A 10,000-nucleotide genomic window follows, 5' to 3' on the forward strand; every position below is an offset into this window, starting at 1 on the left:
ATCATTAAAACAAAATGCATGTGACATACAAAATCCCCAAAGATTTTGGGCTGATGCCTGTTCATTTGCCTGACTGATAAGACCGAATTTTGTTTACTATTTCTTCCTCTTCTTCTTCATCTCCTCCTCCTCCTCCTTCTTCTTCTCCTCCTCCTCCTCCTTCTCCTTCTTCTTCTTCTTCTTCTCCTCCTCCTCCTCCTTCTCCTTCTTCTTCTCTATTTGTGATACTAAACATGGATTATATTCAATCCACACAAAACCTAGATGCTGAAAATCAATAACGCATCAATGTGTACGTTTTCTTGCATTGAACAGTCAGGTAATGCTTTCACAAGTGAATCACCTCAGAGGTCTGGGGAACTGAATTATCGATGTCTGTTCTCCACGCTTCCAATTTGAAGGGCAGTGAGAACAACATTATTTGGTGTCGTTTGTTTTTCGTGTGTGTGTGTGTGTGTGTGTGTGTGTGTGTGTGTGTGTGTGTGTGTGTGTGTGTGTGTGTGTGTGTGTGTGTGTGTGTGTTTGTGTGTGTGTGTCTGCGTGCGTGTGTGTATGTGTGAGTGTTTTGTCTCTGTGTGTGTGATCATATATATATATATATGTGTGTGTGTGTGTGTGTGTGTGTGTGCGTGTGTGTGCGTGTGTGTGTGTGTGTGTGCGTGTGTGGTCTGTGTGTGCGTGCGTGCATGTGTGGTGTGTGTGTGTGCGTGCGTGTGTGTGTGCGTGTGTGTGTGTGTGTGTGTGCAAAACTGTTAACAATGGTGACTAATGAAAACTGAGTCATGATGATTCAGACAGTTAAGTAATTAGTAAATTATTCTACACTTCGTCATCGAAGATTATTTACCCCTCCCCCCTTCCCCCGTGAATCATCTTAGCAAGCTAAAGCGAGGTTTTATATCTAATTGTAAACAAACAAACAAACAAACAAAAAAACAAAACAAAACAAAAATACAGAAATAGATACAGTAAAGAATATTTTACATATAAACGTGAAGTGACAGCGGCATGAAGAGACAGGTCGACTAAAGCAGGACAGAATATCAGAAATGTCCTCTTCTTTCTTCTTCTTCTGCGTTCACTCGTATGCACACGAGTGGGCTTTTACGTGTATGACCATTTTTACCCCGCCATATAGGCAGCCATACTCCGTTTTCGGGGGTGTGCATGCTGGGTATGTTCTTGTTTCCATAACCCACCGAACGCTGACATGGATTACAGGATCTTTAACGTGCGTATTTGATCTTCTGCTTGCATATACACACGAAGGGGGTTCAGGCACTAGCAGGTCTGCACATATGTTGACCTGGGAGATCGTAAAAATCTCCACCCTTTACCCACCAGGCGCCGTCACCGTGATTCGAACCCGGGACCCTCAGATCGAAAGTCCAACGCTTTGACCTTTCGGCTATGGCGCCCGTCAGAAGAGAAGAAATGTCCTAAATCGGCTGATTAACCACTCGGTTCTTGCGCCCATCGTCTACCGCGCTAATTAAAACTTGCCTTAGTTTCTCTTTCTCTCTGTCTCTCTCTCTCTGTGTCTCTGTGTGTGTATGTGTGTCACAATACAGACAGACATACACACAGACACACACCACACACACACATTAACACACACACACACACACACACTAACACACAAACACACACTAACACAAACTAACACACAAGCACATACACATACACATACGCACGCACGCACAAACACACAAACACGCGCGCGCGCGCGCACACACACACACACACTAACACCCAAGCACACACACACACACACGCGCGCGCACGTATACACACAAGTACACACACACACACACACACATTTCCATTACGCCCTCTCCCCCCCACCCCCCACACACACTCCCTCTTCTCCTCCACCACCCCTTTTCCCACCACCTCTGCAGACGGACGAACCTCTCTGATGATGGTCTTCCAGCCTTTCGAGCAATGTAGTCGGGATGCTACGGTTCGCTTCTTCTGTTCTGACTGGTCGGTCGGCACTCGTTGTCTGCTGAGGCCAGCAGACTGAAGGGGGGTGGGGGTGGGGAGTGGGGAGCGGGGGGGAGGGGGGGTTTGGGGGGGGGCGGAGGGGGGGCTTGGGAGTGTAGTGTGTGTGTGTGTGTGTGTGTGTGTGTGTGTGTGTGTGTGTGTGTGTGTGTGTGTGTCTCATGGAATATTGACGGAGGTACTGGTGGTACAATTGCTTCCTGTCTGCACGTTTACCGTTCTTCCCGGAGACTCCGGTTGTTTTATGAGGAAGGGGGAGTGGTGTATAGAATGGACGGAAAAAATAAAGAAAGAATACAGAGAGAGAGAGAGAGAGAGAGAGAGAGAGAGAGAGAGAGAGAGAGAGAGAGAGAGAGAGAGAGAGACAGACAGACAAACAGAAACAAAGAGACAGAGAGAGAAAGAGAAGATGAGAGAGAGAGAGAGGGGAGAGAGAAAGGGTGTGAGGGAGGGAGAGAGGAGACAGACAGAGAGAGGGGAAGAGAGAGAGGGGAGGAGGGGAGACAGAGATGGAAGAGGAAGAGAAAAGAGGGAGGAAGAGAGAGGGAGAAGGGAAAGAGAAAGAGAGAGAGGGGTGAGGCAGGGAAGGAGGGAGAGAGAGAGAGAGAGAGAGAGAAAGACAGAGAGGAGAGACAAACAGACAGACAGACAGGCAGACAGAGAGAGAGAGACAGAGACAGATGGAGAGAGAGAGAGAGAGAAGGAGAGAGGGAGGGCGGAAGAAAAATTGTGCTCGCAGAAAATTGAGTCAACTTCCCAACCACGAGTAAACCTAACCTAAGAAAACAATGACTTAACCTTTTCGCTCTGGGGGCGTGGGGTTGGCCGGGGAGGGGTGTGGCCGGGGGGGGGGGGGGGTGCTGTTAAGTATAAACACTGAGTTTAGTAAGTACTTTTGATGGACTGGGAGTTGTCTTAATTTACGTGGCAAGGAATTCCATTGAAGTGGGGTGATGGATGCGAGGAATCTTTGACCGAAAGACTTAATCATTGCAGAGAATTCGACTGTCTGATGATAAACGACGTTGTCTAGTTGGGAATGAAAGCAATGAGAAACTAAGAAAGATAGCATGGTACAGAAGCAGTGTAAAAGCAATGCATGGAGAGTTCATATTATCCAAACCTGTGTCTCAGACAGGTGTCTGTTATCTTCTGCTAGCTGCCACCAGTCCTGGTAAGTTAACCCCCCCCACGTCTCAGAGCCGTGAAGCAGGATTGATGTTGACACTGGAGTTGAAGATACGGTGTGCTGATTTCCTAGGAGGCCTAGATTATTCTTGTTCTTCAGTTCTTCTGCTCGTGCCTTGTCTATCATGGCGGTGACGTCTTCCTTCAGTGCCTCCATCCCACCTATCCTCCACCCCCCAACCCCCCCACACCTGTCTATCTATCACACCTCCCAGATATACACGTACAATAAACAGGACCAAGTATACAACCTTAATGTTGAATCCAACACACGACGCTCACAGTTTGCTTGGTCTGGGCGATCGCCAGCCGATGCCTCCAGAGAGTGAGATCAAGGAGTGTCTCCGGCTGCTGAATAACTGATGCCTTCTTGGTGATTGGTGATTCTGTTTGAAGAGGCAGTGCGGACCTGGAAATGGGGTGTACTCTTTTCCTCTTTGCTGTGCTCTTGTCTGCTTGTTAATCTCTTGCCTCGTCAGTCTGTCTGTCTGTCTGTCTGTCTGTCTATCTGTCTGACTGTCTGTCTGTCTGTGAGAGTGTGTGACTGAGGGGCAGGGTCGGTGTGGCATGAATGAAACACCTCATTTGTCTCTGTCTCATTCTGGTTTGTCTGTGTGCGTTGCATGTGGATTTCTCTCTGTCCCACTCTTGTGTGGGTTTTAGTTCGGTGTATAACGGAAGCGGTGTTGTACTATTTGCAGTGGTAGCAGCAACTACAACAGTAGTAATGGTGTGTGCATGTGTGTCGTGTGTGAGTGTATGTACATGTGTGTGTGTGGTTATATGTGCATATGAGGAAGAGAGAGAGAGAGAGACATAGATAGAGAGAGAGAGAGAGAGAGAGAGAGAGAGAGAGAATGGGAGACAGACAGACAGAGACAGAGAGATAGAAAGACAGAGAGAGACAGAGAGAGACAGAGACAGAGAGACAAAGGCAAAAAAACAACAACAACAAAAAAACAAAAAACAGACAGGCAGACAGACGGACAGACAGTAGGACAGAAAAAAATGAAAATAGACAGACATACAGACGAGGACAAAGAACAGACAGACACACAGACACACAGAACAGGAAGATTGGGGAAACCCAAAAATCCCCATCTCTTTCTCAGAGCACGTTTGAACTTTCTGTGGTAAACCAAGATCCGTTGCTTCTCTTTCGAAATACCAAGATGATAAACGAACCAGACCTATGCATTATGTCACCATCAAATCTAGTTTAGATGTCTACACACGTCTGCCGCGGCGGCTAAATTTGTATTTTGTATTTGTATTTCTTTTTATCACAACAGATTTCTCTGTGTGAAATTCGAGCTGCTCTCCGATGGGGTAATGGTAATAAACCCGATACTGGGAGTGTCCACGGGTTTAAGTCTGGGTTACGGACTGGGATTTTTACTCCCCATCCTCCCCGAAAACTGATTTTGGCTGTCTACACGGCAGGGGGTAAAAACGGTCATACACGTAAAAGCCCACGGATGAACGTAGGAGTTGCAGCCCACGAACAAAGAAGAAGAAGAAGACTCACTCCCCCATCCCTTCCCACTAGACCTTGAAGAGACGATCAGCCAAGTTTTAAGTTTCAGTTTCTCAAGGAGGCGTAACTGTGCTCGGACTTCTTCTTCTTCTTCTGTGTTCGTGGGCTGCAACTCCCACGTTCACTCGTATATGCGCGAGTGGGCTTTTACGTGTATGACCGTTTTTACCCCGCCATATAGGCAGCCATACTCCGTTTTCGGGGGTGTGCATGCTGGGTATGTTCTTGTTTCCATAACCCACCGAACGCTGACATGGATTACAGGATCTTTAACGTGCGTATTTGATCTTCTGCTTGCATATACACACGAAGGGGGTTCAGGCACTAGGTCTGCACATATGTTGACCTGGGAGATCGTAAAAATCTCCACCCTTTACCCACCAGGCGCCGTCACCGTGATTCGAACCCGGGACCCTCAGATCGAAAGTCCAACGCTTTGACCTTTCGGCTATGGCGCCCGTCAGAAGAGAAGAAATGTCCTAAATCGGCTGATTAACCACTCGGTTCTTGCGCCCATCGTCTACCGCGCTAATTAAAATTTGCCTTAGTTTCTCTCTCTCTCTGTCTCTCTCTCTGTCTCTGTGTGTGTATGTGTGTCACAATACAGACAGACATACACACAGACACACACCACACACACACATTAACACACACACACACACACACACACACACACACACACACACTAACACACAAGCACACACACACATACGCACGCACGCACAAATACAAACACACACACACACTAACACCCAAGCACACACACACACACACACGCGCACATATACACACAAGTACACACACACACACATACACACACACACACACACACACACATTTCCATTACGCCCCCCTCCCCCCCACACACACACGCACACACCCTCTACCCCTCCACCACCCCTTTTCCCACCACCTCTGCAGACGGACGAACCTCTCTGATGATGGTCTTCCAGCCTTTCGAGCAATGTAGTCGGGATGCTACGGTTCGCTTCTTCTGTTCTGACTGGTCGGTCGGCACTCGTTGTCTGCTGAGGCCAGCAGACTGAAGGGGAGGGGGGGGGGAGGGGGGAGCGGGAGGGTGGTGGGGGTAGGTGGGGGTTGGGAGTGTAGTGTGTGTGTGTGTGTGTGTGTGTGTGTGTCTCATGGAATATTGACGGAGGTACTGGTGGTACAATTGCTTCCTGTCTGCACGTTTACCGTTCTTCCCGGAGACTCCGGTTGTTTTATGAGGAAGGGGGAGTGGTGTATAGAATGGACGGAAAAAATAAAGAAGGAATACAGAGAGAGAGAGAGAGAGAGAGAGAGAGAGAGAGAAGAGAGACAGACAGACAGACAGACAGAAACAAAGACAGAGAGAGAAAGAGAAGATGAGAGAGAGAGAGGAGAGAGAAAGGGTGTGAGGGAGGGAGAGAGGAGACAGAGAGAGAGAGGGGAAGAGAGAGAGGGGAGGAGGGGAGACAGAGATGGAAGAGGAAGAGAAAGAGGGAGGAAGAGAGAGGGAGAAGGGAAAGAGAAAGAGAGAGAGGGGTGAGGCAGGGAAGGAGAGAGAGAGAGAGAGAGAGAGAGAGAGAGAGAGAGAGAAAGACAGAGAGGAGAGACAAACAGACAGACAGACAGACAGACAGAGACAGAGAGACAGAGACAGATGGAGAGAGAGAGAGAGAGAAGGAGAGAGGGAGGGCGGAAGAAAATTGTGCTCGCAGAAAATTGAGTCAACTTCCCAACCACGAGTAAACCTAACCTGAGAAAACAATGACTTAACCTTTTCGCTCTGGGGGCGTGGGGTTGGCCGGGGAGGGGTGTGGTCGGGGGGGTGGGGGGTGGGGTGGGGGGGTGTTAAGTATAAACACTGAGTTTAGTAAGTACTTTTGATGGACTGGGAGTTGTCTTAATTCACGTGGCAAGGAATTCCACTGAAGTGGGGTGATGGATGCGAGGAATCTTTGACCGAAAGACTTAATCATTGCAGAGAATTCGACTGTCTGATGATAAACGACGTTGTCTAGTTGGGAATGAAAGCAATGAGAAACTAAGAAAGATAGCATGGTACAGAAGCAGTGTAAAAGCAATGCATGGAGAGTTCATATTATCCAAACCTGTGTCTCAGACAGGTGTCTGTTATCTTCTGCTAGCTGCCACCAGTCCTGGTAAGTTAACCCCCCCCCCCCCCACGTCTCAGAGCCGTGAAGCAGGATCGATGTTGACACTGGAGTTGAAGATACGCTGTGCTGATTTCCTAGGAGGCCTAGATTATTCTTGTTCTTCAGTTCTTCTGCTCGTGCCTTGTCTGTCATGGCGGTGACGTCTTCGTCAGTACCTCCATCCCACCTACCCTCCACCCCCCACCCCCCAACCCCCCCCCCACACCTGTCTATCTATCACACCTCCCAGATATACACGTACTTTCACTTTCACTTTCTCAAGGAGGCGTCACTGCGTTCGGACAAATCCATACACGCTACACCACATCTGTTGAGCAGATGCCTGACCAGCAGCATAACCCAACGCGCTTAGTCAGGCCTTGAGTGCTTGCTTACATATTTGTGTACCTATGAAAGTGGATTTCATTTTACGTAATTTCGCCAGAGGACAACACTCTCGTTGCCATGGGTTCTTTTTCAGTGCGCCAAGTGCGTGCTGCACACGGGACCTCGGTTTATCGTCTCATCCGAAAGACTAGACGCTCAGTTTGATTTTCCAGTCAAACTTAGGAGAAAGGGCGAGAGCGGGATTCGAACCCACACCCTCACGGACTCTCTGTATTGGCAGCTGAGCGTCTTAACCATTCTGCCACCTTCCTCCTACAACGTATAGAGGACAACGTATACACGTACAATAAACAGGACCAAGTATACAACCTTAATGTTGAATCCAACACACGACGCTCACAGTTTGCTTGGTCTGGGCGATCGCCAGCCGATGCCTCCAGAGAGTGAGATCAAGGAGTGTCTCCGGCTGCTGAATAACTGATGCCTTCTTGGTGATTGGTGATTCTGTTTGAAGAGGCAGTGTGGACCTGGAAATGGGGGTGTACTCTTCTCCTCTTTGCTGTGCTCTTGTCTGCTTGTTAATCTCTTGCCTCGTCAGTCTGTCTGTCTGTCTGTCTATCTGTCTGACTGTCTGTCTGTCTGTGAGAGTGTGTGACTGAGGGGCAGGGTCGGTGTGGCATGAATGAAACACCTCATTTGTCTCTGTCTCATTCTGGTTTGTCTGTGTGCGTTGCATGTGGATTTCTCTCTGTCCCACTCTTGTGTGGGTTTTAGTTCGGTGTATAACGGAAGCGGTGTTGTACTATTTGCAGTGGTAGCAGCAACTACAACAGTAGTAATGGTGTGTGCATGTGTGTCGTGTGTGAATGTATGTACATGTGTGTGTGTTTATATGTGCATGTGAGGAAGAGAGAGAGAGAGAGAGAGAGAGAGAGAGAGAGAGAGAGAGAGAGAGAGAGAATGGGAGACAGATAGACAGAGACAGAGAGATAGAAAGACAGAGAGAGACAGAGAGACAGAGAGAGTGAGACAGAGACAGAGAGACAGAAAGGCAAAAGAACAGACAGGCAGTCAGACGGACAGACAGTAGGACAGAAAAAAATGAAAATAGACAGACATACAGACGAGGACAAAGAACAGACAGACACACAGACACACAGAACAGGAAGATTGGGGAAACCCAAAAATCCCCATCTCTTTCTCAGAGCACGTTTGAACTTTCTGTGGTAAACCAAGATCCGTTGCTTCTCTTTCGAAATACCAAGATGATAAACGAACCAGACCTATGCATTATGTCACCATCAAATCTAGTTTAGATGTCTACACACGTCTGCCGCGGCGGCTAAATTTGTATTTTGTATTTGTATTTCTTTTTATCACAACAGATTTCTCTGTGTGAAATTCGAGCTGCTCTCCGATGGGGTAATGGTAATAAACCCGATACTGGGAGTGTCCATGGGTTTGAGTCTGGGTTACGGACTGGGATTTTTACTCCCCATCCTCCCCGAAAACTGAGTATGGCTGTCTACACGGCAGGGGGTAAAAACGGTCATACACGTAAAAGCCTACGGATGAACGTAGGAGTTGCAGCCCACGAACAAAGAAGAAGAAGAAAACTCACTCCCCCATCCCTTCCCACTAGACCTTGAAGAGACGATCAGCCAAGTTTTAAGTTTCAGTTTCTCAAGGAGGCATAACTGTGCTCGGACTTCTTCTTCTTCTTCTTCTTCTTCTTCTTCTGTGTTCGTGGGCTGCAACTCCCACGTTCACTCGTATATGCGCGAGTGGGCTTTTACGTGTATGACCGTTTTTAACCCGCCATGTAGGCAGCCATACTCCGTTTTCGGGGGTGTGCATGCTGGGTATGTTCTTGTTTCCATAACCCACCGAACGCTGACATGGATTACAGGATCTTTAACGTGCGTATTTGATCTTCTGCTTGCGTATACACACGAAGGGGGTTCAGGCACTAGCAGGTCTGCACATATGTTGACCTGGGAGATCGGAAAAATCTCCACCTTTTACCCACCAGGCGCCGTCACCGTGATTCGAACCCGGGACCCTCAGATTGAAAGTCCAACGCTTTAACCATTCGGCTATTGCGCCCGTGTGTGCTCGGACGAATCCATACACGCTACACCGCATCTGCTAGGCAGATGCCTGACCGGCAGCGTAACTCAGCGTGCTTATTCAAGCCCTGGGTGGCATGCATGTGTATTTGTGTAATACCTATCAGAGTGAATTTCTTCTGAAGAATTTTACCAGAGGACAACACTCTCGTTGCCATGGTTTCATTTTCAGTGCGCCAAGTGCGTGCTGCACACGGGACCTCGGTTTGTCGTCTCATCCGAATGGCTAGACGCTCAGTTTTGATATTCTAGTCAAACATGGGAGAGAGGGGGCGAGAGCGGGATTCGAACCCATACCCCCACGGACTCTCAATAATAGCAGCTGAGTGTCTTAACCATTCTGCTGCCTAACTGTCTCGTGTTTGTTTATCATGAGCGAAGCACACGTAAAAGAACCCGTGACAACAAAAGTGCTGTCCCTGGTGAAATGCTATAGGAAAATCCAAGCTGGTAAGGAAAACCAATACATTCACAGACAGAACTAAAAACGTGGTGCTGCACTGTATCTCTGCCCGCGGTGAGCTGCCCGATATTTCACATAGAAAATATGTCGTGACAAAACGAAAAAGTAAAAATAACACAACACAGTCTTTAAAAAAAAACAACAACAACAAGGTGTCTATTCGATTGGAAATTGTAGATGGAAACATCTA

At 48.0% G+C, this 10,000-nt stretch overlaps 1 protein-coding gene and 1 long non-coding RNA gene across 2 annotated transcripts in view; one reads left to right on the forward strand and one right to left on the reverse strand.

The window, feature by feature from the left end:
• The window catches only part of LOC143286945 (uncharacterized), a 380,932-nt gene that overhangs the window by 231,474 nt on the left and 139,458 nt on the right, over window positions 1-10,000 (forward strand). The window lies entirely within an intron of this gene.
• Window positions 1-10,000, reverse strand: part of LOC143286940 (uncharacterized) — a 151,379-nt gene that overhangs the window by 89,288 nt on the left and 52,091 nt on the right. The window lies entirely within an intron of this gene.

Source organism: Babylonia areolata, chromosome 10 (genome assembly GCF_041734735.1).
Source record: "Babylonia areolata isolate BAREFJ2019XMU chromosome 10, ASM4173473v1, whole genome shotgun sequence".
Classification (NCBI taxonomy): domain Eukaryota; kingdom Metazoa; phylum Mollusca; class Gastropoda; order Neogastropoda; family Buccinidae; genus Babylonia; species Babylonia areolata.